The sequence below is a fragment of the Malaya genurostris genome, chromosome 3 (genome assembly GCF_030247185.1).
Source record: "Malaya genurostris strain Urasoe2022 chromosome 3, Malgen_1.1, whole genome shotgun sequence".
NCBI classification, from domain to species: Eukaryota; Metazoa; Arthropoda; class Insecta; order Diptera; family Culicidae; genus Malaya; species Malaya genurostris.
The window spans coordinates 226,221,797-226,235,689 of NC_080572.1; positions in this window are offsets into that span (position 1 = coordinate 226,221,797).

Consider the following 13,893-nt stretch of genomic DNA (forward strand, 5'->3'; position numbering starts at 1 on the left):
GAAAAACCATAAATCCATTTCCGATCAAATATGAGTATTCATTTTATAGTTTGAACCAGGGGTGGAAATAGGCAAATTTATTGATTCACAGTAAATAAAAACACAGAGAACAGACATCCAAGTAGAGATTCCAATGATTTAACGGTTGATTTAAAAAGTAATCACAAAGTATCAATTCTCCTGCAGAGGCACTTCGAGCAGCCCAGTAATCCCTAATGGGCTCTTGCGTTTGAGTTTTCATACAATGGTAATCCATGCGTGCAAAGTCGTACGCAACGGTGATTTTTAACGGATTTTTACTTGTATGCTTTACATAGCTTTTTAGAAAAAGTTCATACTTGCTTGGATGTCTGTTCTCGGTGATAAAAATAATTAGTATTATCTTTTTATTTCACATATTTATTGTAGATATTATAATGAATTTTGAAACAGATGATTCTTGTTAAGATATTTTGGTTTTACTTAGAGTTTAGAAATATCTTCATCGCTATGAGTATCACTGTCTGATTCGGAATTAACATTTCAAAAAAGTTAGGCTTGTTTTGATGCTATTCTGTGTTCATTAACGGGTTTGAAGTTCAAATGGCTGTCTTTTATGGTGGTAAAAGTGACATAAGCGTCAAAACTGATTACTGCTCAATTTTCTCGGGTATGGATTATCCGATATCAATAATTTTAGGTTCGCTAGGTGAGTGTGTTTCGTCGGTCGCATCGAAATTCCATGTGTCGTGATGTATTTGAAATTTATCCAGTAAAACCGTCGGGGTGGAGTAGTATCAATGCTATGCATGAATAATAATTATTATGATAAGAAAAACATGTCCCATCTTAAAGCGTGCTATGCAGCTGATTAATATTACCCTGTTTAATTTGAATACACGAAAGTAACAGTAGTGCAGGATTTTGCTACGCCAATTCAAACGCACCTTGCAAAAGCTGCGCTCCTGTTATTTCTATAAATAAAATTCATATCAAAAAGCGTTTTATTGGGTTTAATCTAAATAGTGCATGAACAACATCATAAACATCAACCAGTTGAAAGTAAAACAAAGCCTTTTGTCGCTATAATCACTAATTTTGCATTGCGCAGTGAAAACTGTTAAAATAACATTATCAATGTGATTGCGATCCAAACTGATTATTCTCATAAACCCTTAATATAGCATCTATTTCCCTTCATCTAGTATTCATTTGATCGCAAATAAAACAATAGGTTCCGAAATCGAACACGGTTTGTATCAAACGAGAACATGTATTGAAACTTCGTAAACCGTGCCGTAACGAAACCGGTGTTTTTCCCAACTTTGGTGATAAGGGCTGTTACAGGAGCATTCCTGAAAGTTACAAATTGGCAACTTACTCCAATTTGAGCACCCTTATGCATATAAATTGACAAAAATCATTTATGTACATGCCTCTTGATTATATTCCTTATCACCCATCACTAAACTTCCCAAAGATACAAAATTGGCAATTTTCAACGATTTTTAAAGTCTCATTGATACGCGTTATCCTTAGTTAAAAATTCCTGTAAGATTACTGTTGTCATTAATTTTCACACTCCTCATCGGGATCAACGATTTTAGACGTAAATCAATCGGCATAGAAAATTCACGAATTTCAAAAATTTCAACGAAATCAGTAATATGAAATTCGTTGATTTTCCATGAAAAGCGTGAAAAGGTTTTCCAAAAATGTGTCCGAATGTAATCTTTGTAGCCATCATAAAGTTTATTTGAAAAAAAAAATATGTCATCGCTTTATTTTTCGAAATAATTGTGAAAGATCACAAAAACACTCATTTTTCAGAGCTATTTTTGATAACACTCGGAAAATCCTCCGAATCTTGCAGCCATTTTCTCTCTGTAGATAGATAAAAGTATTTCAAAGGTGTGTATGTTTTTTTTTCGTTTTGGCAAATTTTTCAAAATTTCCATCGAAAATTTTATAAAAACCACCCGCGCGCATGGTACTTGGACGATGGCCTTAATTCTAGGTCATATTGGTATATGTTTTTTTTATGTATGACTACGCAAACAATTTTAAATAAATTTTAAGATGATGTGGATCAAGATCGTACCAGGATTAGCTTAAGAATGATTGAATAGTTACAGATACTTTTTCCCGCTTCTGAAAACCTTATTATTAACAATTGTGCCGTACGCCAAGGAAAGTAATTAAACAAGTCTCAAAAACACAACTGTCAAAAAATGTAGGGTTTAATATTCTTACAAAATTGTATAAATGTTACATTGTGATCGGGGACTTAACGGAGAATAAATTAGCACAGGTTGCGACGCCTATTCTCATGCGCCTGGAGCACTCGAACCTCGTTCTTGGCTAAATGCGCTTAGAACGTACGAAGCGTTCTCGTACATTCATTTCTGCCGCAGTACATAAATGAGTTTTTATGAGAGCAGCTAAAGCTCTTCGTCTGTCTTCTGAGAAAGAGAAGAAATTTGTCTAAGCACAAAAAAGAGCGCCTATGCATAAGGTGCTACTCTGTACAACATACAGTTCCCAAAACTTAAAAAATAATCGCAATTTTGTTACAAAATTTTTTAATTCACGTTGTTCGGTTTTTTGATTCACAATCGGACATCTTGATTCACATATTCGTGCGCAAAATGGGCTTATTTCCACCTCTGGTTTGAACCTTTCTCAATTTCCGTGTCACATTTCATTACATTTGATTGACAAATAACAAAGATGTGACAGTTCTCCCTAAATAGTTTTTCATCTGACGTTGAAATTCCAACATGGAACAAAGACCGTTTATTGATCATTGGTCATAAATTGATATTCAACAAGTGTACGGCGATCATTGTTTGTCTCGAGCATATGTTTTTTTTGTGGCACCCTTTGTAGTGATGAAATTGTTTGATTCGATCAAATTGTGCGGATAGAAAAAAGTGTGGTTTGTCGGTTGTGTCCTTGATTCAGTTATCCCTCCGAAACCGGAAGTGTCTAAGAGTTATTTACATTTGATAAGTATTCAGCTTCCAAACACAAACGAGCCAAAGATAGTCTAAATGAGGTTGATCCATCATTAAGCCGTGCGCTTTGTCAGTTACGTCACTTACGCGATTATTTTTCCGGAACGAACCATTTGAACGTGATCTGTAGCCACGTGATTACTTTGGAACGACCCCGTACTTGGTCGAAATCGGTTGAATTATCTCTGAGAAAATTGATCGGTTTGTCTCAATCAATGATCTGTTAATGGCTTTCAAACGAGCCTTAGATTGTTGAAATCGGTTTAGTTTTCTCCGCACACACAACAAACAACGTATGAGGATTTTTTGTTGTTTCAAACGTTTGTTACCGCGAACAATGTTTTTCTTATGTATTATTACCATTGAAACACATGACACATATGTTTTCCATTCTTGATAGAGTTGAATAACAAAAACATTTTGTCGTTATTAGGTTCCCAGATACAATAACTTTGATTATTTTTAGGCAATAGTATCATTTGACGTAGAATAAATTACATACACAAGATGCTAAAAAACCACATGCCGTAGATCCTAAGGTTTCGTAGTAAACGAACAATAGATTGGTTGTTAAAAACAAATTGTATTGTCAATACACAATACAATTTGTTTTCAACAACCGATCTATTGTTCGTTTACTACGAAACTTTAGGATCTACGGCATGTGGTCTTTTAGCATCTTTATTTCGAATTACGAAGTACAAAGCAGGTGTTTTCCCATTTTGGTCATATGTATATTTGAACATGGGACCTGTCATCCTTCTAAAGTATAACTTAAATTAAACCTATTGTGTCTCGTTCGCAGTGAACACGCAGTATATCCAGACACGGATACCGTGGAAGAAAAATTTGTACTAATCCACCTTCAAGGTGCAACCGGGCTGTCGTTTGTCTCACTTCTTACGTACAGTCACCGTCAGTTCCAAATTCTACCAAAGAATGCTGGTTGAGTTTTTTCAGGAATCAGAACATATTGGCTCAATTGGCACGTCGCCCTTCGTTATTGGGAGAATTGTGCTTGAAAACAAATGTGCTCTTCGCGTGCATATAGGAATTATTTCCTGCTAAAACAGGGATAACTTCGATGTATGTATCATGCAAGTCTACTGAGCCCAATATATATAATTGATTTATCGTATGCTTGCCGCAAATTTATTTCAGTCTACAAAAAATCAGTCTCGTTATTATGACCAATTACCTTTTTTTTATTATGTCATATGTGGAATTGCGTCTCAAGTTAAATTAAGTTGAAGATTTGTTGCTATATACGAGGGTTGTTACTTATGTATTTAGCCTAAAAATGAAAACATTATATTTGATCCGAATTGGATTTATTGTTTTTCAAAATATTCCCCTAGATGATCAATACATTTTTGCATACGCTTGAAACAATTATCATTACAGTTTATTCTGCATGGAAGGGAATAAATAGAAGTCGTTAGGCGCCAAGTCAGGACTATGAGGCGGGTGGCCAATCAATTCGATGTTTTGGGTGCTCAAATATTTGGTTGTTTGAGCCGATGTGTGAGAGCTTGCATTATCGTGATGAAGAATGATGTTGCGTCTTGCGTACATTTTCCTTATTTCACGAGAAAAATTCTTTCAAACAAATGGTATTATACCAATCAGAATTGACGGTCTTACGATCGCAACGGTAGCGATATGTCCGTTTATACCGAAAAAAAAGCCACTATTTTCTTTGAAGTGCTTTGAGTGTGAGTAAATCCGTGTTTCGTCACCTGTGTAGACGTTATACGCCAAATTTGAGTAATATATAAGCTTTTCACGCTAATGCCCAAGGCTGCTTCCATTTCATGACAAGTCACTTGGCGATCTTCCATTATCAAAATTCTCACAGCTCGATGTTTTATGGTAAAACAATTGATTTTACACGATCTTCTATGAATTCATCGGCAAGCGAACTACGACCACAATTGAATTCGTTATCCCAATCTTCCACAGTCGCATAAAGACCAGAAAACATGGACGCACTTGATAATAGACGACCAAAATCAACTCACTATAAATAAAACATATAGCACTCAGAATGTTCTGAAGATAGTAACGGTTAAAAATGTGAAACTTTATTATGGAAACGTCAACTCCGATCAAAGTCAAAGCCGATGGTTTGTTTACAATTTAAAAGTTCATCAGAGGTTCATCGTTTGAATTTAAAAATTGCAAGTCGTCTCACACTAAACAGATTTATACGAATATCGCTCCTTGATGCTGGAAACGCATGCAGGGCAATATTTTCAGTTCTTTTCACTGTGGAATACGTTTTTAACAGGCACTTTTTCGTTATTTTTCAGTTTTTAATTTGCAGTTTGCAAAACAAAACGAAACACCGGCAGCTGTCAAAGATTTATCGGCAGTTCATTTATGTCGTCATCGTGTAAAACCTAGTTGTGTAAAATAAAATTTTAGTGCTACTACATGTTTTTAGATCGAAGATGGCGTCGAAAAAAAGAGCAAATGCGAGAAGCAATTGTGTGCTATGGCAATAGAAATACCGATCTGTCAGTAAGAAAACTTTCAAAAATGCCTGGTTTTCCTGCAAGCAGTGTCCTTAACGTTCTTAAATCTTCCGATATCCTTAACGTTCTTAAATCTTCCGTTTGACAACAGCTAGGAAGGCTGGGGGTGGAACAAAGACGGGTTTCAGGAACCATCAGATATATGCGAAGGTGAAGCATTGCAGAAGGGACCAGATATTTCGGTGTGTAAGGGGAGACCAGGGCTGGTTGGCCGAACGGCCGTTTGGCAGAGCAGCTTCTCTGGAAAGGCTATTGTGCGCAGTGGCGACATCTATAATGATTTTGGTGGAGCATTAGGTCACCCATGTACCGACGTAATTTTAGGTGTTTCTGTGTTGTCGTTTGTGCAGGAGCACGTTTTTTTCGGTACTGGTGAGTAAATTTCTGTTTTTGTAAAGTAATACGTGTAACGTGGATCAATTTATATATGATTTCCAAAAACATGGTACCATTGTGGAAAGGGTATTCAAAACTTTACAAAATGCATATTGGTTTTCAATATAACCTTACTTTATTATTGTAAATCGTGATTGATCTCGAAAACATTTATTGGGGCAGGTTGGTCAAGTTTTGTGTGGGGTTGGTTGGCCGAATTGTAATTTTGGCTGAGAGCAAAGTGCACTTGGATTTTCGTAAAATGTTATCCTTTTTTGGACGGAATTGGATTTTATGTTTATATTGATGATCATAATGAAAAATTATACAAGAGAAATAGGTAATGGAAATAAATTAAAATCATTGACAAATAGAAACAAGAGATTATAATCATTAAAAGTTGGAAATTGTCGATAGAAAATATGATTACAATATTTTATGCATCAAATGCCATTAAAACTTTTAGCATTTAGAGTTCCTGACAGGATTTGTCGCAAAGTAACCCAATCCCGAACAAAACTCGTCCATCAGTATAGAATCTGCTGCAGATGTAAGCCATCCTGAAAATAACAGACCTCTCCCCAAGGCTGATTCGGAGGAGCGTCAAGGTCGTGAATCCCGAATTAATCTAAAATTTTAACAATTCTCTAATAACAGCAGCATTGGAGGAGTGAAAAATGAAACTAAGCGTAAGTGCGAACGCTGATGGAGGAAAAGGCAGAATGGAAACTGAAAAAGTTCATTAATGCGGTCGAAACTAATTCCAGAATAGATAAAAAAACCCAAAAACCAAAAAGGGGAGTTTTTTCACGTACTTACATAATAAAAATGATGCATACATACTTTTTTAACTAATGAAAATGTTTATTGATACAATTGATGTGTTTCACATATTTTTTAAAACTCGGCCAACCTACCCCGACTCTGGGTTTGGTTGGACGATTTTTTTTCTCCGCATTTGATAGTTAATATCTTTTTTTCTGATTTTCATACATGAATGAAAAAAATCATACATGTGCTCAAAAGGTGTACCTTCATGACAGAGCAAAGCGTTTATCAAAATGTCTAACCAGAAAGCTTGAGCTTGAGCTTGAGCTTGAGCGACCACCCCTGGTTGCTACTCCGTTACTGATCGGGATTAGCTGAAATTGTACAGGGAGTTTCTAGATGATCCGACTAATCGTCTAAGGAATGGGAAGGGATGTTAGTCCAACACTTGTTGTTACTAGAGGCCGTATATACTACTGCGCACTCCACAAGTGTCACGGGAGAAGGATATTTGTTAGTACAAATTTTAGTATTGGTTTCACGCGCGACTCAGTATGTTTCGGTTTCAAGATGCTCGGATGTACCACTAAACTCACTGACATCCCGAGTGAACGTTTCAACAAGTCTTGATTCACAGATCTTATCCGAGGAAACTAAAGAAAAATTTGCAATACTATCGCGTAAAGAATAAAAACTTCCCTATTTTTTTTAATGAAATTAAAAACATAAAAAATGTGATACAAAATAAACGAGTGAATAGGATTTAGACAAAATAGTTGATTCATTGCATTGACATATTCTAAACAGTTGTTACAAAATCATTTTAAATCACCAAATAAAGGTCAACAGATTTCAAGCGCGTCTTGATTCTTGATTATTTCCGCTTTATTATTTTAATTATTTATTAAAATTATTAATTGGTTATATTGGTTGATCTGGGCAGCCGGCTACCGAGAAAAATATTAATTTATTGTTTGAAATATTATTTTCAAGTGTTTTTTACTATGTATTTAATATACCGATATATGTTATCTCTGTTATTAACTTTGTAATATCAACGGATTTGCGCAATAGTTATCAATTCAATTTATAATTCTGAAAGACAATCAATAACATGGAAGAAGAAAACATTCCAAATAAAACTTTTTTCCGAAGCTAGACGTAAATTGATAGGTTGAATGAAGAGATAATTTAGTAAAATAGAGTAATCAGAAGTGAAACATTGAAAATATCTGATAACTGCAAGGAAAAAGAAACTTCTGCAATTGTCGCCTTTTACGACATGGAAGCAGGAACCCAGTGGATCTATTCTTGGTTCATTTTTTTTCGGGAAGATTCCACACGGCATCTAGGCTGGTACTGTCCGGAGAGAGCTAATAGGTACTATCAATCTCCTAGTGGACCCCAGCCTCTCAAAAAGTCTAACCAGAAGGCGTACAGAAATTCCGAAAGCGAAACTCGGCTCGTAAGTCATATCGCGAAAATTTTACCAAGTTTTCCTGAGTGATAATGGACGAAAAAACTTATGTACTTCAAGACTTTAAGCAGCTTTCAGGAATGTTTTTTTTTCTCATACTACCATTCAACGGAACAGCCTAGAGCAGGGGTTCCCAAACTATTTTGGGTCATGGACCCCTTTACTAAAATTAACTTAGGCCTCAGACCCCCATCAACAAATTCCTTTGAAACTTCAAATTCTTAATTTTTAAATATTGATGTGAAATACTTACCAATTTCTGCGGATGGTTAAATAAACACAACTTTTTAGCGTAAATATTTCAAATAACAACTTACCTTATGATCAAAAACGAACCGGAATTTTCATTTTTAAATTCCCGCGCTTGTCTAATCGGTAAACTTTTATTCTCTCAACGTTGGCAACACTTTTATACACATTCTGTCAAATTTTGAGGCATATCGTACGATTAGTTTTTGTTTGGTGTCTATACAAAGAAGTTGAATAATTTTCGTGTGGCGATTTTTATAATGGATGAAAATTTAAATCAACGGCTCGCCTTCGAAGCGCCATTCGGTCGATTGTTGTGCGGTTTGGACGTCATATTCATAGATCCACACCTCATCACCAGTTATGATGCATTCGATGAATGTGGGGTCACTATCTGCGTTGGAAATCATCTCTTTGGCCACATCAACACGACGCTGTATTTGAATGAAATTCAGCGACTCGTATGCCTGTGTTTTTCCTAGACACGATTCACCAAAGGCCTTTTCTAACATTTTCAACGTTTCGGAACACTTAAATGCATTTGCAACACAAAATTTGATGCACGTACGTTGTTCTAAATTTTCATCCATCATAAAAATCGCCACACGAAAATTTTTTAACTTCTTTGTATAGACGCCAAACAAAAACTAATCGTACGATATGCGTCAAAATTTGACAGAATGTGTATAAAAGTGTTGCCAACGTTGAGAGAATAAAAGTTTACCGATTGGACAAGCGCGGGAATTTTAAAATGAAAATTTCGGTTCTTTTTTTATCATAAGGTATATCAAACAATAGGGAGTCGATTTCTAGACCTCGTTGACCCCCATAGTAAATTTTCGTTTACGTCGACCCCCGCAAAAAGGATATCGACCCCAAGGGGTCTATATCGACCACTTTGGGAACCCCTGGCCTAGAGGATCATCAAGGCCAAATTTCTAAAGGAAAATTTAGTTTGGCAAGAAATATGCTGCTGTGGTTGAGCAAGCCAAAGCTTCATTACTACCGGAACGGTATACAAGGAAATATGCAGTGAATAATGTCCAAAAAGCGATTGCTACAATTTCTACGCAGTCATGACTCTCCCTCGTTGTTTCGACCTGATTTGACATCTTGTCACTACGCCAAAGATGTTTTGGAATAGTATAAAGCTAATGCGATCTATCGAGCGGCAATGGGCTCTCGTGAAAAGAGTACTCTCTCTATATAAGTAACAGACTTCAACAATGAATATTTTCGAAAATCGACGAAAGCAGCTCAATCGGTTGCAGAGTAATCTGCACAGACCCTAATGACTGAAGTACACTCAAAAGTTCGTTGTTTCTTCATGCAGTCTAATTGAGGGGGGTTTCTACGAAAATTAGCTTAAATGAACAATTTAATGGGCAAGAGATAGTTTGCATGCTCATCTTCAGCATGGTGTATTTTTCGCAAAGTTGTAATTCCGCATTTTCTCGAATCTATTTTGTTTTAAGTAAAGCTAAGCTGATGAAAAAAATTTCTGACTGAGTTGACTGAATCTTGCAGTTAAATTTTTTTCAATAAGAAAATAAAAGACCACGTAGACTTTCATTAATCTTTTGTTGTAGAGAAACCCCTCTATAATTGATCTAGTTCTAATAGATTAAAGTCACATCTGTACTTAACTGATTACTAATGCTGACTACGACTCAGATCATCTTCCTGTAACATTCAGAATTTCCAACGACGCTATAATTAATCCAATTAGTTCTATAACGTTTGCAAAAAAGGACATCTTCAGATGGTGATGAACAAAAGCTAAGACAGATAATTACTTTTGAAAAATTTCCCATGGCAGGTAATTATTCAAGGTTGCACTTGCAGAGAATATCTACGCCCTTGCAAGTGACCTTCCGACAGTTCACCAAAATACAGGGTCCGGCACTCGAAGTGTAACCAACTTCAGACCGCTCGTGCAGCTGACGCACGGGCATCAGCTCTCTAGAAATTTGCTAAATGACAGTTCGGAGTTGTATTGTTTACAAGCGCAAGAAAGCATTTTGCCAAAAGTGGACGCGAAAAAAAAATCTTGACTTGAGAGAGCGAAGGAGTTGCTTCGTTTGGCCGAAAGCGGTCAATTTCCGAACATTGTATTTTCTGACGAGAAAATTTTTCCAATTGAGCAATTCGTAAACTCTCAAAACGATAGGGTTTACTTGACCGACCGTTCATACGAGAATTTGAGTCATCGATTGGCCACCAGGAGGCAAAGTATTCTGGAGGTTGCTTTGAAGCCGTGGGCAGACAAACATTTCGGTGGCAGACCATGGACGTTTCAGCAGGACTCGGCACCGTCTCACAAAGCTCGAGTGAACCAAGAATGGCTGAAAAACAACGTTCCGAGCTTCATCACGTCCACACAATGGCTCTCGAATTCACCAGATGCGAATCCAATGGATTATTCTCTTTAGGCCATTTTGGAGAGCAAAGTCCGAACTAAAAGCTCATATACGAGCGTCAACATCCAGGGGGTGCCAAAACATGATGGAATTGGTAAAAAAAGTTGTATAATTAGTTAATGAAAACATTGCATTCTTGCGGTTTTTTTCTAAGGAAAATTATTTGAATCGCAAATAGCGTTAACTTTACCTCTGCTTAGCGGTTCAAATTGAACTGCTTAAATTTATGCAGTAAGCAGTTCAATTTGAACTGCTCTGCACTGACGAAACGTAAAGAATAATAATATTTAAATTATATTAGGTTTTGTATTAGTATTGTACTGCTACAAACATCCGATGGAAGCCCCCGTAATCATTATCATTGATATAACACATGGATCAATAAGTCCCGAGACTAAAGCAGAGATGGCGCTCGTAGTAAACCAGTAACCACGTCTTTCTAGAGAACTAACCTTTGCTTGAAACGGGTCAAAATTTTAAGTCGATACGACCAGAAACAGCTGAGTTATCGAGGTTGAAGTAAAGTCGTTTTGTAGTTTGTTTAAAAAATGGAAAAAACCGAGTTTCGTGTTTTGATAAAACATTGTTTTTTAATAGGTAAAAACACCGTGCAAGCGAAAAAATGAAAAATGTTATCCGGACTCTTGTCCATCAAAAGCAACGATTTGTAGGTGGTTCGCCGAGTTTAAACGTGGTTGTACCGACACAAATGACGCGGAACGCTCGGGTAGACCTGTGGAAGCCGTTACACCGGAAAATGTAAGTGAAGTGACCAAAATTATAATGAAAGATCGTAAAGTGAAGCTCCGTGAGATTGCTGAGATGACACAGATATCATATGGAAGTGTATTTACTATCCTTCATGAAAAATTGAGCATGAAAAAGGTTTTTTCCAAGTGGGTGCCGCGATTGCTTTCGATGGAACAAAAACAGCAACGAGTCGATGATTCAGAAAGCAGTTTATCGAAAAAAAAAACTTGGAACCATTATATCACCCTAAAAGGTGGTTATGTTGATGAATAAAAAAAAATTTTGCAAAAAAAATGTTGTTTCCATTGTTAGTCTCGGGACTTATTGATCCATGTGTTACATTAAGATGCAATTCTACCGTCATTTAGAAGGCAGAACAGCCATTCAGCGCCGACCTCTTGAAGAGCAAAAATTAGATTTTCCAAAAGCCATTGGGAAGGTTTGTATTTACTGCACCTATATCGCACGTTTTGACGTAGGACCAGCAATTCCAACCCTACGGATTTATTCGTAGATCTTACTTCTCCAGATATCTACGGAAAATTATAAAATCGCACACTTTTTTCTGATAACGGCCAATAAATCTGTCAACATTTACTCAAAAGAAAGATTTTGAATGATTCGATGCTCACTAAGAGTACTTCATAGCAATAATTAACATGAAAATGTTTTTACTTTCGTCTGATGTTAAAATCAATACTTCAAAATTTATTAATAAAAGTTCATCTATTCGTCACCGATCACTCATTTTTGGAATCCTGTCTTTATGGCTTAGAGCTTCAAGCTGTTAAATTTAAATATTTGAGTATAGGTACAGTTGAAATCGAATCTACGGATTTTACTTCAGGGATTAGTATAGAATCGACTTGCATTCTGTACGTTTCGTTTATGTAGTGAAAATGGATTTTATCCATATATCAGCTTTCTGTAGATTTTTATGCGCCGTCCGCCTTGCATAAGAGGCTTGTCATTACATTCCTTTTTTATGAACTTGTCCTATCTGTTTCAACAAACTTCGTAGCCAATTCTCAGCGTTCAGAATAATTGCATGACTAGTACTACGATATTACTGACACTAATACCGAGCTGACCCAGAGTCGCCAAAACAACTTTTGATGAGTTTGTTTTAGCAACCTGGAGTCGCTCTAGATCGGACTCCAATCGCGTAGTTTCGCTCTGAAAATTTTCTCGGGTCGCACCACGCATCCATGCGAGTTTGTTTATTTTTTTTCTTTTTTATATGAGTTGTTGTTTAGGGCGCGTACCACGTGTTCCTTTTACTCGGAGTCAGAGTCATCCGCGTGTAGGTTCTAAAACGAAAACAGTATAAGAATCCTTCCAGATCGGGGCTCAAACATACCACAACTGGCTTGTTAGACCAGCGGATTGAACCGCCAACCCTTTTCCGTATAAGGACTCATACAAAAAGTTTTCTGTTTTTAATTGAATTGTGTTGTCACAATATCTCTCATCACCAACAAAAACAAACTAGCGGTACTTTTCAGGAAATTCAAAATTCGGGAAAAATGTCGAAAGTATATTTCGCTGTGCTGCTAATAAGGATATGAGGTAACTGCTTCCCAAATGATCAAAACAGAAACTACTACATGAAATGAGAAGTCCCGGGCCTAACAAAGATTGTTTACCGTGAAAACTTTTTTATTCTTCACCTGAATTCTCCATCTAGAGCGATACACTTGACCCATCGGTCCTCCAACATTTTGATGCCCTTTGAAAAAAAAAGTTTTGTCATGGCCTTCAAAATAGGCTTCCGTTCCTGTAATGACCTCAGCATTTGACGAAATTTTCTTTCCATGGAGAAATCTTATCTGGTTTAGAAATAAATAATAGTCGCTGGGGGCCAGGTCTGGAGAATACGGGGGATGGTATCCGTGCCACTTTTATTCTGAATGCTGAGACTCGTCTTTTTCCATAGCTTGATGAAAACTTGAACTCGTCTGATACAATCAGCTGCTATTCAAACACTAGTGGATAGTTTGTCATGAAATTCGGTATTCGACCATCTAGAGGTTTGTTCTCGTCAAAAATATACACGATTCGAAACTATTGACGTCTTTACTGCGTCTTTCATTACTACGTCTTTCATTCCATGTAGTAACAGTAATTTTGGCAATAGTTGTGTAGTCCTATGTCAATAGTTCGAACAACCCAAAGGACTATTCCTTGTAGTGTTTCATGGGGTGCTAATATTTTAAGGTCATCTCTAATTTCGTAAAGTGGTTTTGTTCAAAAGTTGAAGCAGCTAAAAAAATTCCTATGCAAAATTTGAGTTAAACAGGATAAAAGTTTTAAAATTTTCG